The 20,602-nt window shown below is 41.3% G+C and overlaps 1 non-coding gene across 1 annotated transcript; it reads left to right on the plus strand.

Annotated features, from left to right (window-relative positions):
• The first annotated feature begins 3,672 nt into the window (after positions 1-3,672).
• LOC148874112 (small nucleolar RNA R71) lies at positions 3,673-3,780 on the plus strand. Its single transcript, XR_016106360.1, has one exon. It is a non-coding gene; the product is annotated as a small nucleolar RNA R71 (small nucleolar RNA).
• Positions 3,781-20,602: the final 16,822 nt, after the last annotated feature.

Raw genomic sequence — 20,602 nt, forward strand, 5'->3', positions numbered from 1 at the left:
TACCGATGGGCATCTTTGAAGAGTGTGGGCCAATAAAAACCTGATTGCAAAACCTTGGCTACCGTGCGACTAGCTCCAAAATGACCTCCTGCTTCTTTATCATGGCAAAATTGGAGTACCGACTCCATCTCCTCCTCGGGGACACATCTCCTTATGATCTGATCTGCACACAATTTATACAAAAAGGGTTCCTCCCACAGATAGTATTTTACATCAGAAAAGAATTTCTTTTTCTGTTGATATGAAAGGTTAGGAGGAAGGACTTGTGCAGCTAGATAATTAGCAAAATCAGCATACCAAGGATATGAGTATTTCTGTATTGAGTACAACTGCTCATCCGGAAATTCTTCTCGAATGTTGCTGGTTATCTCCTCTTTTGAGCTTACCGTGTCCAACCGGGAGAGATGGTCAACAGCCAGGTTTGCAGCACCCTTCAGGTCTCTAATCTCAATGTCAAACTCTTGCAATAAAAGGATCCACCTGATCAGTCTTGGTTTTGAGTTTTGCTTGGTAAGCAAGTGCCTTAATGCCGAGTGATCTGTGTGGACAACAACCTTGGATAATATCAGATATGAACGAAACTTATCAAGTGCAAATATTACTGCTAACAGCTCCTTTTCTGTGGTGGTGTAATTGAGTTGGGGTCCAGTCAAGGTTCTGCTAGCATAGTAAATTGGCTGAAAATGTTTGTTCATTCTTTGTCCTAAAACAGCTCCTATAGCAAAATCACTCGCATCACACATCAATTCAAATGGGAGGGTCCAATCTGGTGCTATCATGATAGGTGCATGGATCAATTTGTCTTTCAAAATGTTGAAAGCATGAAGACATTCAGTTGAAAATTCAAAAGGCACTTCTTTCTGAAGCAAGGTAGATAATGGCTTGGAAATTTTTGAGAAATCTTTAATAAACCTTCTATAGAATCCGACATGTCCTAAGAAACTTCTCAAAGAACGAATAGATGTTGGGGTTGGTAATTTTTCAATTGCCTCCACCTTGGCCTTGTCGACTTCTATACCTCTTTGAGAGATCTTGTGTCCAAGCACTATGCCTTCTTGCACCATAAAATGACATTTCTCCCAATTCAACACAAGATGTGTTTCTTTACATCTAGTAAGCACCTGTTCCAGATTATTCAAACATGCATCAAATGAAGAGCCAAAAACTGAAAAATCATCCATGAAGATCTCAATAAATTTTTCAACCATATCAGAAAATATAGACATCATACATCGCTGAAAGGTTGCTGGGGCATTGCATAACCCAAAGGGCATCCTTCGGTATGCAAAGGTTCCATATGGGCAAGTAAAAGTGGTCTTTTCTTGATCTTCTGGTGCAATTGGTATCTGGTTATACCCTGAATATCCATCCAAGAAACAATAATACTCATGCCCGGCTAGCCTCTCCAACATTTGATCCATAAATGGGAGAGGGAAATGGTCCTTCCGGGTGGCTTCATTTAATTTTCTATAGTCAATACACACACGCCATCCGGTAATGGTTCTAGTAGGGATGAGTTCATTTTTCTCATTTGGAACAACAGTCGTACCCCCTTTTTTGGGCACAACTTGCACAGGGCTTACCCAAGAACTATCAGAAATAGGATAAATGATCCCAGCATCTAACAACTTAATTATTTCAGCCTTTACCACTTCTTTCATGTTGGGATTCAGGTGCCTTTGGGGCTGAACGGAAGGCTTGTTGTCCTCTTCCATCAAAATTCTGTGAGTGCAGATTGATGGATTAATGCCTTTGATATCTTCTACCTTCCAAGCTATAGCATTTTTGTGTTCCCGTAGCACTCTTAATAATTTTTCTCTTTGTAAGGGATTCAGTGCTGCGGAAATTATCACGGGGAGATCTAATGGTTCCTCAAGGAAAGCATACTCTAAATGGGATGGTAATTGCTTCAGTTCAAGGGTGGGGGGTTCTTGGGGTGATGGCTTACCTGATGATCCGGGCAATTTGCCTAAGTTCTCTAATTTAAGAAACCCCTTTCCCTTGAATTGAGGCTTATCGTTCAGGTATGCTATCATGAGGTTTATTTTTTCATTTTCTGTTTCTTCAAGTTCTCCCTGCTGGAGGCAGAGTTCAAGAGGATCAGTTATTCTACTTACCTGGAAGCATTCATCAATTGTCAATTCAATGGCATCAATCATAAAACAAGAATCATCACTAGAGGGTGCATGTTTCATAGCATCAGACATTTTAAAAATTATCTCCTCATCTTGTATCCTAAGGCTGAGTTGTCCTTGTTGGACATCAATCATTGCTTTCCCAGTAGCCAGGAAAGGTCTCCCTAGGATAAGCGGGACCTCCACATCTTCTTGCATGTCTAACACAATGAAATCAACTGGAAAAATGAATTTGTCAACTTTAACTAACACATCTTCTATGATCCCCCTAGGATGTCTAATGGATCTATCAGCCAATTGTAATGCCACTCTAGTGGGTTGGGGTTCATTCAACCCCAATTTCTTGAAGATAGAATATGACATTAAATTGATGCTAGCTCCCAGGTCACATAAAGCTTTTTCAATTTTTAAACTGCCAATGGTACAAGGAATAGTGAAACTCCCTGGATCTTTGAGTTTTTGAGGCAGCTTGTTCAGAAGGATAGCAGAACATTCCTCATTTAATGCAACTGTAGCCACATCTCCCAGTTTCCTTTTGTTTGCCAATAATTCCTTCAAAAACCTTGCATAGTGTGGCATCTGGGCTAAAGCATCAGCAAAAGGAATATTAATATGTAAACTTTTAAATATTTCAAGAAACTTACCAAATTCCTTCTCCAATTTTTGTTGCTTCAGCCTGTTAGGGAATGGAACTTGTGGTTGTTGGTGCATCCCTTGTTGTGCTTCTGGTTGTTCCGTCTTCTGTTGTCTGGTTCCAAGGCTTGTTTCTGCCTTGGGTTCAGCCCAATTCTTCTTTTCTACCTCAGGCAACTCTTTTCCACTTCTTAAGGTAATAGCTTGCACCTGCTCTCGTGGATTCACTTCAGTGTTGCTTGGAAGAGTTCCCGGCAGTCTGGAAGAGATTAATTGTGCCAATTGCCCCACTTGGTTTTCCAGGTTTTTGATTGAAGCTTCCTGGTTCTGGAACCTAGTTTCTGCACCTGCTATAAATTTTGTCATCAGTTCCTCCAAATTGGATTTCGGTTCAGGCTGATGATAAGTCTGGTGGAACGGCTTGGAAATATGCTGATTTGGCCAGGACTGGTTTGAATGTCCCCTCCATCCTGGATGAAAAGTATGGTGACTCTGGTAACCCTGCTGTCTTGACGAATTGCTGACATAGTCAACTTGTTCAGTAGATGGTCTGAACTGATTGCCAACTTGGCAGTCTGTACTGATGTGGCCTCCCCCACACAATTCACAATTAAGAGGCTGCACATGCATGGCAGCTATCTGCATTTCATCTATTTTTTTACTGAGTGCTCCTATTTGTGCAGCTAGTGCTGTATAAGTGTCAACATTATGCAAGCCTTGCTGCTTCCTAGTTTGAGTCCTTTCCGAATGCCATTGATAATTGTTGGCTGCCATTTCCTCAATAAGTGCATGGGCAACCTCAGGAGTTTTATTATTTATGGATCCTCCGGCTGCAGCATCTAGTATGGTCTTATTTGAGTCAGTAAGACCATTATAGAAAGTCTGCACTTGCAGCCAAATGGGGAGGCCATGGTGAGGAACTCTCCTTAACAGCTCCTTGTATCGTTCCCATGACTCATATAAAGATTCCCCCTCTTGCTGGAAAAAAAGTAGTGTTGTCATTCCTCATTTTAGCAGTTTTAGAAGGGGGAAAATATTTAGAGAGAAAACGGCTGGCCATTTCGTCCCATGTGGCTATAGATCCTGCCGGTAATGAGTTCAACCAAGCTTTGGCTTTATCCTTCAAAGAAAATGGGAATAACCTCAGCCGGATGGCATCATCACTTACCCCATTGTGTTTGAAGGTGTCACAGATTTCCAAGAAGTTAGCAACATGGGCATTCGGATCCTCATGGGCCATACCACAAAACTGAACCGTATTTTGTATCATTTGGATTATGGCCGGTTTAATTTCGAAGTTATTGGCAGCAATAGTTGGCCTGATAATGCTGGAGACAGTCCCGGTGAGGGTAGGCTTGGCATAATCCATCATAGTTCTTTGTTCAGCCATTTCTTGTGCTTCTTGTCTGACTTGCTTAGCAGCTCTCAAACGGACACAGAGAGTCCGTTCAATCTCCGGGTCGTAAAGGATCTCTTCCAGTTCAGGTCTGCTTGTCATAAACTGTTAAAGTCAAAGCAATAAAAATGCCAATATTCACAAAAGAAAATAAATAACTAATCCTATCACACTGAAAATGTAAAGTGAAGTATTGGAATACAAAACCTACATCCTGTCATGAATAAATGAAGCCGATTATACTAAAAGCAGATTTAAACCAATCATCTTATTCAAGGTTCCTTTATCTACATCCATCGATTGCAACATCTGAATTCAGACCCAATTTAGATCTGAGTTCAGATCTACAAGTCTTTGGTATTGTTAGTCTAGAGAAATTAATAAATAATAATTCAGATCTGAGCTGGATATCTCATACACACTCATTGGTATACACTACAATATACATCCATTAAGGTTGGAATCAATTCTGTGATGCTTTAGGGCTGAAATCAGATCTGATCTAAAAAAAAAAAAAATTTAAAAGGATCTGAAATAAACTAAAACCAGTCCTGAGTTAGGCTTGGGTTAAAAACTCTACAATTGAAGCTCAAACCTGTATAGCTGATGCATATCAAACACTTGCTAAGACCTGAAAATTGGGTCTGCAATGTTTGGTATTGCAATCTATTTGGCCCATACAACTTTTGTAAAAATCTGAAATCAGGTCTGCTAACTGTTGCACTATAGCAGCCCTGCTACAGATCTGAATGCTAAAAGAAATACTTGGAAAGTGCTAATTTTTCTTAAATATCTGAGGCATAACAATTATTCAATCCAAACATACACCTCCTTAGCTAATGTAGCTCGGTTACAAGTGGGTAAAGCCAAGAATTCAGTCCACCCAGAATTCATAGTATGCTCTGTATCAGTTCAGTCCTCACATCATATCAACTGCATTTCAGATTTGAATTTCTCTCATTCCTTGCTATCCATTCACCCTTAAGGCAGGTTGGATGTATCCTAGGGTGGATTGGGGTAGTGATGGCACCCAATTCACCTCAAACTTGCATCGGTTCAGATCTGAGTTCAGAGGAATTTAGATCTGAACCGAGCAGATCTGTAACAGCAGAATTCAGATCTGAACTCAAGTCTGAGTTTGGATCTGAATTCTCAATTGCCTTACCTTCAGTTATTGCTACCAAATTGTTTTTGGGGAATAGCAGAAGTGCCCTAGGGTGAATTGGGGTGGTGATGACACCCAATTCCCCTCAAAATTTCATCAGTTCAGGTCTGAGTTCAGAGGAACTCAGATCTGAACTGTTGCAGATCTGCAATAGCAGAATTCAGATCTGAACTCAGATCTGAGTTCTGATCCGAATTCTCAATTGCTCCTCTGGTTGTTCAAAAGATCTCCCCCCTTTTTTTTTTTTTTTTCATTTGTTTTTTTTTTCTTTTTGTAATGAAAGAAAAGAATAATAAAATCTGAAACACAAGCAACTCTTTTCGGCTGAGTGCTGCAGATCTGAAATCTGCTGATCTGAGTGCCGAATGCAACTCAGATCTGCAACACTCATGTTTATGTGAATTTTTTTCTTTTTTTTTTTTCTTTTTGAAGGGAACAACACCAAGATTGAATAGAAATCAAATATGCCTTTATTAAAATGAAACTGAAACCAGAAAAAGAAAGTAATCTACTTAAGAAAGAAGAAACATAACTACAGTAGTACAGCAGTTGCAGTCCAAGCTGAAATGAAAAAGTTAGCAAATTAACCCAACTATGAATGCAATGCTGAATGAGATCAGATTAAGAATGCTCAATGTTTCATAATATTGCTTCTATAAATCCCCGGCAACGGCGCCAAAAACTTGATGTGTGGCTCATTGTGACACTAGCAAGTGCACTAGCCGTTCAAGTAATAAAGTAGTGAGTGAAGTATCGTTCCCACGAGGATTTAGGAAACAATTACCAATACTAAATTGAACATTTCTTATCTGATCAACAAATAAATCAAAACTCTAATGAAAGCTAAGAAATCCTAAATTAAAATCTATCTAAATCATTGGCCCAATTGCCTTTAATTCAGGTTAGAAGAGTAAGCAGTAAATGTCAATCTATGAATTCAGCAATCTATCAATTTGGATCATTCGAATGAATCATGATTGAACCTTGGTTTGGTGAAACCCCAAGGTCATGAACAGCCTCTCTCAAGCGCATGTTCATCCTATGCATGAGTGATGGTTCTTCTATCTCTAGCAAGAATCTAATCCCCATGCATGCATTTCTTCAAACACTTCTAAGGCATCAATTCAAATCTGAATTGATCACCAATTGAATTGTGCAAGTTATCTCTAACCTTGCACTCAATTCAGTTCTTGAATAGTAGATCTGAATTCTTAGAGTCTCTCTCAAGCACTCTAGGAATTCCAAGCTGTAGATTAATTCGCCCAATCTGAAATTTGCAGATCTGAATTCTCTTTCAAGCAATTCAGATCTTGCAATCTCAGATCTGAGAATTCAGATCTGAGTTTTGAAGGTTAGTTGGCCGAATTGATCTGCAATCACACCCTTATTCAAGAAACTTCAAGTACAATGCATGACCATTTGAATGAATCAAAAAGAATTAGATTGCTGAACTGAAATTTTACAAGCTGAAATACATCAAGGAAGAATGGAAACAAGGAGAAAGAAGAAAGAACATATAACTAAGAAACTGAATTCAAATCAAAAGAGAATGAAACTACAAATGATTTATTACAAAAAATCTTTGAATCACAATCCCTCAATTCGAACTCACCTTCTTCTTCTAGCTTGCTTGTCTTGAACTTCCTTCAGCCCTTCTTCTTCTTCTTCCTTGCGCCTAGCCTTCTTCTCTTCTCTTCTCTCAAGGTGGCCGAACCTCTAAGAGTGGGAGAGCCTTTCTTTCAAGCAATTGAACAACTTTCTCCCCTCCTAGAGGCCTCCTTATATAGTTTTTCAAGGGGGCTCTTGCCCCTTCTTGAAGCCTCTAGAATGGGGTGTATTACACCCCTCATGAACCTTCTAGAGTGCTCCCTCCTTCTCTTCAAGAAACTCCTAAAAGTTGCCGCCCCTAGCTCCCTTTGGGCTGCTATTTGGGCTACAACTTAGCTTGCTTTTGAGCTCATGTGGGCTACACTCTAGGCTGTTATTTGGGCTAAAAATGGGCCTTCCTTGCTGGGCCGAATTCTCCTCATAGCTAGGCTTTATTTTCTTGGGTTTTCTCAAGGAATTCACTTGCTCTTTTTGGGCCGAAGTGCTCTCTCTTGCTTCCATGACCGGGCTGGACTGAAATTGGTCTTTTTGAACCTTCTTTTCTTGCCTTTTTCCTTCCTTTTCTTGGATTGATTATCCCTGAACTTATTCTTAGCATTAAGCTAAATTAAGGTAAAAATTAATAAAACCGGCATAAAAATCCATGCTAAAGTCCTCAAAAATTATAGATAAATTGTAAGTTCATCATAGATCCATTTGCAACCAATTGCTTTTACCTCGGAGGGTGGATCCACAAGAGTCCAGACTCCATTGGTCTCCATTGAGTCCATCTCAGCTCTCATGGCCTCCACCCACTTCTGGGAATCTATGTCTAACATAGCTTCCGCCTAAGTCATGGGATCCTCTTCACTAGTCAAGGCTTCCACCAGGTAGGTATCCTAGTCATAACCATATCGGACTGGTGGTCTGGATACCCGGGTGGACCTTCTAGGTTGGTCACTACCTAGAACTTGTGGGACATCTCCCACTGCTCACTTGGGTCATAGAATAGATAACCCACTGAATCCTTTGGGTAGCCTATAAATAGGCAACAGCTGGTTTTGGATTCCAACTGGTCCGCACTTGTTCTTCTAACATGTGCAGAACAACCCCAAATCTTCAAGTGTCTTACACTTGGCTTCCTTCCGATCCATAGTTCATATGGAGTTTTCGGAAATGATTTGGTTGGAACCCGATTTAGCACGTAGATAGCAGTCTCTAATGCATATTCCCAAAAGGATGTGGGTAATTCTGAGCGTACGAGAAGTGACCGGACCATGTCCAACAAGGTCCTATTCCTCCTCTCTGAAACACCGTTGAGTTGTGGTGTAGCAGGAGGAGCTAGTTGTGACACTATCCCATTGTCCTTTAAGTAGTCCCTGAATTCTTCAAAGAGATACTCGCCACCTCGATCCGATCGAAGGGCCTTAACTTCTCTCCCTAACTGTTTCTCGACTTCCTGTCTGAACTCTTTGAACTTTTCAAAGGATTCAGACTTGTCTCATTAGGTACACATAACCATATCGTGAAAAATCATCTGTAAAGGTGATGAAGTACACGTGTTGATTCCATGTCCAAACACTTAGGGGACCACATACATCAGTATGTACTAGGTCAAGTGTGCCTCTAGATCTTTCAGGCTTACCGTCAAATGGCCGCTTAGTCATCTTACCTTGAAGGCAAGGCTCACAAGTGGGATGATTTTCTACGGTTAGAAAATCCAAAGGACCATCCTTTACTAATCTTGTGATTCGGTCAATACCGATATGGCCAAGTCGGTAATGCCAGAGGCACGTGGGATTAATTGTATCACGATTCCTTTTCTTGGGATTTTTGACCGATGTAGTTTCAGTTAGGTTAGTTTCTAGAGAAGGATGTAGAACATAGAGACCATTCTCCAGTTCCCCGCATGCGATGAATTTGTTATTCTGTTTAACAGTAATCATATTACTAAAATAAACAGTATATCTATCAACACACAATTTAGAAACAGAAATTAAATTTCTTCTCAAGTTCTGTACATAAAGACAATCTTTAAGTACAAGGACTCCTTCTCTAAAACCTAATTCTACGGTTCCTATCGCCGCAGCTGCAACACTTGCAGTCGTTCCCATGAATAGTGTCACCTCGCCCTCACTCAATCTTCTGCTAACTTTGAACCCCTGCAGTGAGGTACATGCATGAGTTGAAGCCCCGGAGTGAACACACCAGGACACAGAAGTAACTAACATATTAGTTTCTATGACACAAGTTTCGATGTTACCTTTCTTAGATTCCAGGTAGGCAGGACAGTTTCTCTTCCAGTGGCCGGTCTGTTTGCAGAAGTGACAGACATCCGATGCCTTGTTCTTCTTCTGCTTCTTGGGTCTGGCAGCTTTCTTCTGGGGCTTCTTTGCCTTTCTCTTTTTCTTGCCCGATTTGTTAGCTTCAGCAAGCATAACCATAGGCTCATCCTTCTTTAAAAGATCCTCGGCTCTCTGCAACATATTGCTGAGTTCCTGGACGCTGACATTCAGCTTATTCATATTGTAGTTCATAGTGAACGCATTGAAGGAAAAGGGCAAAGAATTCAGGATGGCATCCACTTGCATGCCAAGATCTAGCCCGGATCCAAGAGCTTCAAGTTCATTAATGTATCCCATCATCCGAAGACAATGGTCATGAACTTTCTGCCCCTTGGACATCTGCGCGGTCATGAACAATTTCAGGACCTTCTGTCGAGTAGAACGGTTCTTCTCTTCATACATTGTTCTTAGACTGTCCAATATGTCCTTGGCTAGTTCAATCTGATCGAACTGCCTCTGTATTGAGTTGTCTAATGAGGCAATGACAAAGTAGCGGGCTAGGGAGTTCTTATCCTCCCAATCTTGGTAGTCCCTCCTACGGGCCTCAAAAGCCCTATCACCCGGACGTTCTGGGGCAGGATTTTTCACCACCTTATCTAACTTTTCAGAAGTTAGGACCAGCATAAGATTTTTGTACCAATCGGCATTGTTTGGGCCCTTAAGCTTGTTATCATCTAGAAGCTTTGCAAATTGACTGTTTGCCATTTTCTAATAAAACAGCAAAAACGTTAGTCCACAACCTTAGTTTGATTCATGTTACCTACATAGATATGGCTTTTAATCTATGTTCCATTCCCATTTATTCATCTCTGAGATTTTCCCTCCCTTCTCAGTGATGAAGACGATGGAATGTCTCTGGAAATGTAGGAAATCACATAGGGTGCGTGAAGCCAACTGTTTCAGCTGCATAACCCCACCACCTTTTTGTGACGGATCATATCCACTCATCAGATGAGTTTCCCTTTGGCCTCTGTCAGACAAGGTTCAGAGCCGTTTTCAGGTAAACATTTCTGTCCAGTGAGTGCACACCCATCATATTCAGGTTACGCCAAGGTACCATGAGAGAGTTCCCATTTTCTGGTGAAGCCCCTCCCACATCGGTCTATGACGCCCCTATCATCTAATGAAACACTCTAACAGATCCAACAACAAATGGATAGCCCAATTTTATGGTGCGTTTCCTCATTACTGATGGACCCATCATTGTGCTAATGACGGAAGGCCTTTAGAGAGTCCATCAAATGGATCTCCCTATCACACGCACTCATATTTGCTTGGAGGGAACAAAATTACGCCCTAGTTCTAATTTAGGTCAACCCAAAGTGGCTCCCACTGGCTTTCATAAAACCAGATTTCTGGTGGGCCTCAATCGGCTAAGGGTTCTGTACGCATCCCTTTTTAGGGTTGTGGGGCCCACCAAGTAGAGAGGGGTCATCCAATGACCTTAAGGGACACCATGGCAATGATGTGCATTCAGCCATGGTGTACGCAAGAGCCACTAACGAGTTAACATGGGCCAAGTGCTTATGGCCCATGGTCGCAGCACATCATACATCCAAACATCACATGTAAAGGAAGAATTGATCCAATCAATTAACTGCTGTAAAGCCCATCGAATGGCTCATTTAAAAATTAAAGCATTAACAATTAATGTTTACTAGGTGTATGGGCTGAATTGCAGTTAGCAGTTCGGCCCATACAGCTTTTCTCACAACAATGGGCTTTTGCAGTTTTAAACTTTAAAACTGGGCTTTACAGGTGGGCCGAATTAATCCCTATAATTGAACATCAGATTTGGAATAATCAATGTGAGAAATATGGACTGAAAAACAGCCCCCTTCGAATCTCAGATTCAGTCCAAACAATTTTGGTCCAATCTAGTCCGAAAATGTCCAAATAAAAAATATGGACTAAACGTACCACCTGCAAAACAGAGGTTAATCAACAGTTTCATAAACTGTAAATCGCAGTTTGCGATTTCTCCAGCACCACCATCTTCTTCCTTCTTCTTTAATCAAGAAAATAAATAAAAAACAAAAATCCTATTTCTATTAATTAATTACATTCTTGATCAAATCCTATACATTCAGTCTAGAAAAAAAAATATTTACAGACCGAATAATAATAAAAGGAAGAAAAAAGGGTGCGCATACTATCTGTGCCAAATTTGCACTGCGATCTCCAGGTTCGAACAGTCCATTAAATAAAAAATAAATAAAGAACAATTCTAAATAAATTTTTTGGATTTACCAAAATTAATTTCAGATCAAATGCCCTTAACAAGAATCCATTTCTTGAAAAAAAAAAGGAAAGCAATTTGCGCAGATTTTGGCATAACATTTTCTGTTCATCTGCGCAGGGTCAGATCTGATTTTCTTTTGGTTCAAGATTTTAACCTGTGGCTCTGATACCACTGAAAGAATGGTAGGACCCATCTAATGGACGCCAAGAAAGGTGCGGAATGGGGGGAGAATTTCAAAAAAAATTTCCTACCTTCTTCCAACTAGGAATCATATTCCCTAAATTTAGTATACATTATTCAAGGATCCTACTTGAACCATAAACAAACCAGATCTGAATCAAAAGGAAATAGGAAGGATTATACCTGATCCGGAGAAATAATATCTCCCAAAGTTGGTGTTTGCGCCCAAAGAAGTAACCAAGATCCACTCCTGCTGAAGATGACACAGCTATGGATGGAACGGAACCAGCAGGGTGCGTCTTACACACTGGATTCTTCACAAGAACCCTCTAGAAATCTTGAACACCGAATCCTAGTGTCTTTCTTGCAATACTATTGTCAAGAACTGCTTTCTTGACTTCCTGTTGCTGCAAAGATCCAATCTTCCAACAGGTAGTGGCGGCGGATGAAGGAGGAGAAGTCCAGGGACGAAGAGGGCAGAATTGTCTCTTCTCTCTGGAGTCTGTGAGAGATCAAATCTCAGATTGCAGGATGTGTTTCTTGCTTACTCAAACCGCCTAGTTCAAAATCTGATATTTCTGCTAGGGTTTTCTCCTCTTTCTTCTTGATTAAGAAACCTCCCAATATTTTGGGAGTTATCCCAATCTAAATCAGTATTTGGACAGAGGTTAATCTTAATCCTATCTGCAGATTAAGTTAGTTAACTCATGATCTTATCAGGAGGTTACTAGATTCAAATCTAATTTGAATTTGGTCTCTTAGAGTGGATAAGGTCAAAGACCCAATCCTTTTACTAACACTAATCTCAGATTCGCCCTATGAACTGGTGATCATATCAGCCCAGTTTGAAATGGGATTTTGGCCCATTAAGTGTTCAGTGTTTCACTAGTTTCCAACCTGCTGCCCAGTTGGGCTTCTTTGTATGGCATGGGACCCAAGCATTGATCTACACACCAGCCACATGGGCTCGGCCCAGCCTTTATTACAAGGCCCAGCCGAATTCACTGAAACTCAGTGACCCCCTTGAGCCCATCACATGGACCCTATGGGCCCAACACTTACATTAAGTGGTCCCTGGGCCAAGCCATCTTATAAAAACCCAGGGACTGTGGGCTGGTGCAAGATTAGCCCATCAGGTATTATCGTAAATGGTCTTACACTTAACCTCTCAGCCCTTAATGATCAAGCACTGCCCGACAAGAGAAGACCTCTCTCTCGACTACAAGGAACAGTGCCGCACTCTCAACTCACATGGATCTCGAGAATGAAAACCTTTTGCAAATCTTTTGAAACCGTACATATACATATATATATATCTTATTTTTGCAAAACAAAATTTCAACGATTGAAATCAACTGCCGGCAGTTTGGTTTCCATCAGAGAGGGTGCATTCCCGATCATTACCATTGTCCGACAAAGGGGCTGATCCTGCCACTATGACCACTCACTCAGATGAATTCTCAGACTGCCCCAACATGTCCAGGTTTTGACCCCCACTAAGGATCTCATTGATTGACACATCAAAGACAGCCCGATCCGACACCTAGTGATGTGTCATAATCGAGTCGAGGGGTCAGGTGTAACTTTTCAGTTTTGCCCATCTGTCTCCAAGGTCTAGGGCAATACTGGAAATCTGGTCTGGTTCAAGGGTTCAAGCAATCCCATACTGCATGTGCCTTGGGTTTTACCCTGATGGCCGAAACAAGCCATCCCAACACTTGGTGGCACACCAGTATCAGCCTTGGTAGGATAATTCTCCCTAGACTTATCCAATGGCTGTGAACATTTAAAACTAGCACAAGTTTTTATAAGTGTCCAGTTTTAGGGTCTTACATAGAATTATACCAAACAACATGAATCAAACATGCACTTTAATTTATTTCCACTAAATAACAAAAGTACATCAAATCTGATTGAAGCTAAGGGCATACAAACTATGGATTGCACACAGTCTTGGTGCCCCTTGCTGTCTTGGCTGCCAATGGCCACCAGCTAGCAAATAATGGGCCCCAGCTGTAAAAGGTGCATTAGTAACATCTATGCCCCATTTTGTGGATGTTTCTATGTAAATGTTTGAGTCTCAGCATCACAGCTCGCGATCTTTCTCTGATGCATGTAGTTGTGGCCAGCATTCAGGGGGATGAGTATGAGAAGGTGGTTGAAGTTTGCAGGGAAAAATGCTGGTTTCAAGCTTCTAGGCATAAACAGTTTAAGATGAGTGAAATTGATTTGAAGTTGTCCCTATTCGATGGGTTCCTTTGGAGGCTATACACCTAGGATATACCTCACGCGATGTCATTCTTTGTTGGTGTTCCAATTCCTGAAGATGGCGATCAATAGTACGTCATGGGTGCAAAGAGTTCTATTGCAAGTATAGCACGATTGGTAACTTGGCCCGGTGACATTGCTTATCTTGATCGTTCAGTAGGTGGGGCTCAGCTTGCCACTTATTGTCCAGACCAAGTGCTTCATCAATTTGGCTATGATGATATGGGCACCCAACTTGACTTAGGTGTGGCCTCATCGCAAGCGCAAGAGTGTCATACCGAGTACAGGCAGAAGTCTCCAACAACACCCACTGTGGAAAAGACTATGCTAGTCATTGAATAGGGAGAATTAACGGTTGTGGTGCCCTCTACTAAGGTTACCTGTATTTGCTGTCTATGGAAAGCGAAGATAATCTGCAGGTAGCGGAAGTCCCGGTGGCCCTTCCTGAAGGGGTGGATTTGGTAAGCGGCTTTCTTATTAATTTTTTTGAGGTGTTTGAGTGCAGCCACGATCATGTGTTGTTGTCGTAACTAACCTATGTATAGTATTTTGTTCTAAAGTGTGTGGAAGGCAAGGAGGCTCAACCCAGGGCAAACACTTTGGGAGTTCTTGATGTGGGCCAAGAGGTAAGCATAGGTTTGTTATTATTTATTGATATATTGCTTTATCACATTCAGGTCTATCGTGCTAACTGCTTGTGTTTTACCTCATTGCAGCCACCATTCCATGTAGGTCCTGCCACATTTATACTAGTGGAGGATCTGAAATCATTGCAGCCCCCCAATCAAGTTCCTAAGGCTACTGAGGACGCTGGTGTTGGTGATACCACTCCCGATGCTATGATATGGAAGGAAGAAGGTCGGGAGGCTGCGATGCCCAAGCCAACGATTTGTCACAAAGAGGTCTATGCTCCGTCCCTGATTTTTGAGGTCGAGGCCCATGTGGGTTCAAAGGTCAGGGCTCCTGCTAAGTCAGAGATCCCCATTGAAAGAGTTGTGGTTTCCATGGACATAGAAGACCAGTCGAGGCCCTCTTTAATTAATCAAATTAAACCAGTTCGAATTGGGCTTTAGGCTCATTAAGTCTGTGTGCTCACTTAACTTCCAAACTGCTGCCCAGTTGGAATTCCTTGTATAGCGTGGGACCCAAACATTGATCTACACATCAATTACATGGGTTCAGCCTAGCCTCCGTTACAAGGCCTGTCCGAATTCACTGAAAAAATCAGCGAACCCCTAAGCCCATCACCATGGGCTCTTAATGGGCTCAACATTTACACTAAATGGTCCCTAGGCCAAGCCACCTTATAAAAACCCAAGGACTGTGGGCAGGTGCAAGATTAGCCCATCAGGTATTACCCTCAATGGTCTTACACTTAACCACTCAGCCTGTAATTATCAAACACTGCCCAACAAGAGAGGACCTCTCCCTCGGCTATAAGGAATAGTGTTGCACTCTCTACTCACATGGATCTCAGGAATTAAAACCTTTTGCAAACATTTTGAAACCAGAGTATATATATATATATATATATGTATTTATGTATATCCGTATATAAACATATTTTGCAAAACAAATTTCAACGATTGAAATCAACTATCGGCAGTTTTAGTTTCCATCAGAGAGAGTGCATCCCTGATCATTCACTTTATCCGACAAAGGGGTTGATCCTGTCATTATGATCACACACTCAGATGAATTCTTGGACTGTCCCAACATACCCAAGTTTTGACCCCCTCTAAGGATCTCATTGATTGGCATATCAAAGACAGCCCAATCTGACACCTAGTGCAGTATCATAATATAGTCTAGGGGTCAGGTGTAACATTACAGTTTTGCCCACTAATCTCCAAGGTCCAGGGTAATATTGGAATTCTGGTCTAGTTCAGGGTTTCAAATAAACCCACACTGCATGTTCCTCGGGTCTCACCCTGGCAACTGAGACAGGCTACCCCAACCAACTTTGCGGTACAACAGTGTCAGCCTTAGTAGGATAGATCTCCCCAGATCAATCCAATGGCTGTGAAGATTCTAAACTAACACAAGTCTCATATGTGTCCAGTTTAAGGGTATTACACAGAAACACACCACAATAACAAGAATCAAATATGTACTTTATTCATTTACACTAAATGTCATAAGTACATCATTTTGATTGGAGCCAAGGGCATACACTGTCTAATAGCTCCCACTTGCACTTAGGTCCAATTTGGTACAATCCAGAGTCCCATACTTTCCACGTGTTTCATAAACACTTTCTGTGCCAGTGTCTTAGTCAATGGGTCTGCCACATTTTCCGCTGATACTACCTTTTAACACCAATCTCCTGTAGATCCAGTGGTGTCACACAACAGGGGAATGAGTGATGCGCTGAATTCCAAATTCAATAATGAACACCTTCATTCATTAGGCAGCCTCGCTTATGGCAATGTGTTCAATTTGGGTTGTGGACTGTTATTTTCACTACTTAGGCCCCCTGTTTGTTGCTTTTCCAACAAACAACACATGAACCTATCATGAAAACATACCCAGATGTAGACTTTCTATCATCTGGATCTGACTAGAAGTCGGCATCAGTATACCTTTGGATTTGTAGTGAGCTACCATCGAATACCAAACAAAACTGTTTTATCCTTTGAAGGTACTTAAGTATGTTTTTCACAGTAGTCCAACGCTCCTGCCCTTGGTTTTCTTGGAATCTACTTACCACACTCATTGCCTGAGCGATGTTAGGATGAGTGCACAGCATGCCATACATGATGCTCCCTAACGCTGAGGCATAGGGAACATCCTTCATGCCCTCAATCTCCTTGGGAGTCTTGGGAGACATCCCTTTGGGGAGAGTGACTCAATGCTTGAAAGGAACATTTCCCTTCTTAGAGTTCTCCATGCTGTATCTCTTGAATATGTTATCAGTGTAAGCAAATTGGGATAATCCTATTATCCTCATCAATCTATCTCTATAGAGTCGAAGACCTAGTATATAGGAGGCTTCTCCAAGATCTTTCATGAAGAATTGTTGTGAAAGCCATAATTTCATCGTAGTCAACATACCTACATCATTCCCAATGAGTAGAATGTCGTCCACATACAAAACCAAGAATGTAACCCTATCCATACTGGATTTTCTGTAGACATAGGGTTCATCCGGATTCCACTCAAAGTCAAACCTTTTGATAGTAGAGTCAAACCGGATGTTCCAACTCCTACAAACTTGCTTAAGTCTATATATGGATTTATTTAATTTACATACCATGTGTTCTTGACCCACAACTATAAAACCTTGCGGTTGCTACATATAGATATCTTCAGTAGGATCTCCATTCAAGAACATAGTTTTGACATCCATTTTCCAAATCTTGTAATCATGGCTTGTTGCTACAGTTAGCAGGATCCTAATGGATTTAAGCATGGCCACTGATGAAAAGGTTTCTTCATAATCGATGCCCTCTTTCTGAGTGTACCCTTTCGCCATTAGACGAGCCTTGTAGGTCTCAACCTTACATTGGGGCCTTATTCCTCTTGTAGATCCATTTGCAACCAATTGCTTTTACTCCAGGAGGTGGATCTACTAGAGTCCAGACTCCATTAGTCTCCATTGAGTCCATCTCAGCTGCATCTACCCACTTCAAGGAATCTATGTCCAACATAGCTTCCGTATAAGTCACGGGATCCTCCTCACTGGTCATAACTTTCACCAGGTAACTATCTTGGTCATAGCCGAAATGGACTAGAGGCCTAGAAACCCGGGTAGATCTTCTAGGTTGGTCATTACCTAGAACTTGTGGGACACCTCTCATTACTCCTGAGCTCTCTTCATCAAGAACAACTTCCTGGTGATGATTGTTCAGGATGTAATCATCTTCCAAGAAATGGACATTTCGGCTACAAAACACGTTCTGTACTCCTGGGTCATAGAATAGGTAACCCACAGAGCCTTTGGGGTAGCCTACAAATAGGCAACGATTAGTCTTGGATTCCAATTTGTTCAAACTCATTCTTTTAACGTGTGCCAGACAACCCCAAATCTTCAAGTGTCTCACACTTGGTTTCTTATCGTTCCAAAGCTCATATGGAGTCTTCAGAACTGATTTGGTTGGAACTCGGTTCAGCACGTAAATTGTAGTCTCTAAGCGTAACCCCAAAAGGATGTGAGTAATTTTGAGAGAAGTGACCGGCCCATATCCAATAAGGTCCTATTCCTCCTCTTTGAAACACCATTTTGGTATGGTGTAGTAGGAGGAGATAACTGTGATACTATCCCGTTGACCATCAAGTAGTCCCTGAATTCATCAGAGAGATACTCGCCACCTCGATCTGATCGAAGGGTCTTAATTTCTCTCCCTAACTATTTCTCGACCTCTTGTCTAAACTCCTTGAACTTTTTGAAGGATTTAGACTTGTGTCTCATTAGGTACACGTAACCATACCGAGAATAATCATTAGTGAATGTTATGAAATAAATGTATTGATTACGTGTCCTAACACTCATGGGACCACATACATCAGTATGTATAATAGTGGATGTTTTGAGTGTCTTGATTACTTCCCTGCTAGAAGAGGCCTTAGACAAGGGGATCCTCTTTCCCCTTCTTATTCACCCAAATAGTGGATGTTTTGAGTGTCTTGATTACTAGAGCTGACTTTGAATATAATTCAAGGTTGGAGAGTGGGGAGGCAAGTATTTGTCACTCACAATTCATAGATGATGTAATTCTAATTTGTGAAGGGGAACCAAAGGAGATAATCTAAAATCCTTGGTGGCACAATTTGAGAGGGTTTCAAACCTGAGAGTGAATTGGAATAAAAGTTGTGAAGTAGTTGTAAATAGGCAAGTAGATGAGGTGTCTTCATTGGCTAGAGCTCTAGGTTGTGAGTTAAGTGAGTGGCCCCTAAATTACTTAGGTTTACCGTTGGGGGGAAATCCTAGGTTAGAGGCTTTTTGGTACCCAATGTTGGACATATTCACAAGGAGGTTAGTAGAGTGGAAGAGGAATTATATTTCACTAAGGAGTAGAATCACGATCACCTGAATCAAGTCTACACTTGCAAATTTGCCAGTGTACTTATCTACTTTCATGTTGCCTATTAAAGTTGTGAACCAAATCAAAAAGATCATGAGAGATTTTCTTTGGGAGCCAAGCAACTCAAAAAATGATCACTTGGTAAAATGGAAGAAACTTAGCATTGCTAGGAAAATGGTTGTGGAGATTCCCCCAAGAGTAGGGAAGCTTGTGGCACATAGTGATAGTAAATATCCATGGAATGGCATCTCATGGATGGCATGTTGGTCTTGACCCGGTTTCTCATTCTTCTATGTGGAAAGACATTATTGGAGTTACCTATTTTTTCTCCTTTCATTAGGTATGATGTTTGAATGGGTAATAAAATTCTTTTCTGGGAGGACATTTGGGTTGGGGACACTCCCTTTTAAGGACAAATTCTCAATTATCATTCCCTTTCTTTGAACAATTTCAAAACTATTTCTTGTGTTCATGTTTGTGGGGATTCTTGGGATTTGGACTTGAGAAGAGCTTTGAGGGACTCAAGAATGGGCATTGCAGATGAACTGTTCTCTCTTTTAAAGTCATTGTTTTTGGATCAATCGTTTTGATAGTAGAATTTGATAGTCCAATGGATGTTCTAAAACTTGAAACCGCCATCGCCACTGTTCTCTTTCTCTCTCCCTTCTTTTCTTTTTTTGATAAACTTCTCTCTCCCTTCTTCTTCTTCTTCTTCTTCGGTCTTCTGTGTCTCACCTTATTGTCTATCCCCACAGTAACCTATGAGTTGTGGGTCATCTCTCCTTCTCTCCCTCCTCTTTCTCCTCCTCCTTCTCCTCCTTTTTCTATTCCATTATTGTGTCTCCACCGTCAAATGCCCTATTTAACCACCCAAGTCAAGTGAAGGTCAGCGGCTATCCTGGGCTTCTGTGTTTCACTCGTTACAGTGTAAAGAGGCTATTCTTTCCATTCGTGGAGGCTAGCTTGGGTATCTCACTAAAGGTGTCTTGCACTATAACTAGAGATTGATAAGAATGGTGTTCGAAGGACATGAAGGTTTCTCACCAGCCAGTAAGTGGAGAGAAGTGTTGAGAATAGAATGAAAGGAACTGTTGTTGGAGGAGACTTTTTACCAAAAGGAGCTTACGATTAAGATCAGAGAAGGAAAGAAAGGAACAATTCTGTTAGTGGGAGATGTCGTTCCGTGGTTTTAGAGTTTCCTAGATGGTGCCGCTGGCCAGGTGAGTTGGAGTGAAAGGTTGAAAGGTACGCTAAGGCAGGCAAGGAAAGAATACGCAACTAAGAGAAGGAAGAACTCTAGTGGTTGGTTTGTTACCTTGGAAGAGAAGTTCGACAAAAGGAAGAGACATATATTAGTTATCCCTGATGGTGTTCGGCAACAGGGATGGACAGCGGTGGCTAATGCTCTACACAGGAGATTAGTCAATAAGGAATCAAAGGCAATGAAGGTACAAATAGAGAGACTAGTTGGTAGACAGAGTAAGAAAGAAGAGATGACAGAAAGAAGAAAGAGACTAGAGAGACTGGGCTTAGAAGACATAGTAGGAACACAAGGAAAGCCAATTGTGGCGTTTACTATCCCAGAACCAAGAGTTGCATTGGATGGGGAGAAAGGAAACTAGGAAAA

This window comes from Nelumbo lutea, chromosome 1 (genome assembly GCF_056320005.1).
Source record: "Nelumbo lutea isolate HS-2025 chromosome 1, American lotus-T2T, whole genome shotgun sequence".
Classification (NCBI taxonomy): Eukaryota; Viridiplantae; Streptophyta; class Magnoliopsida; order Proteales; family Nelumbonaceae; genus Nelumbo; species Nelumbo lutea.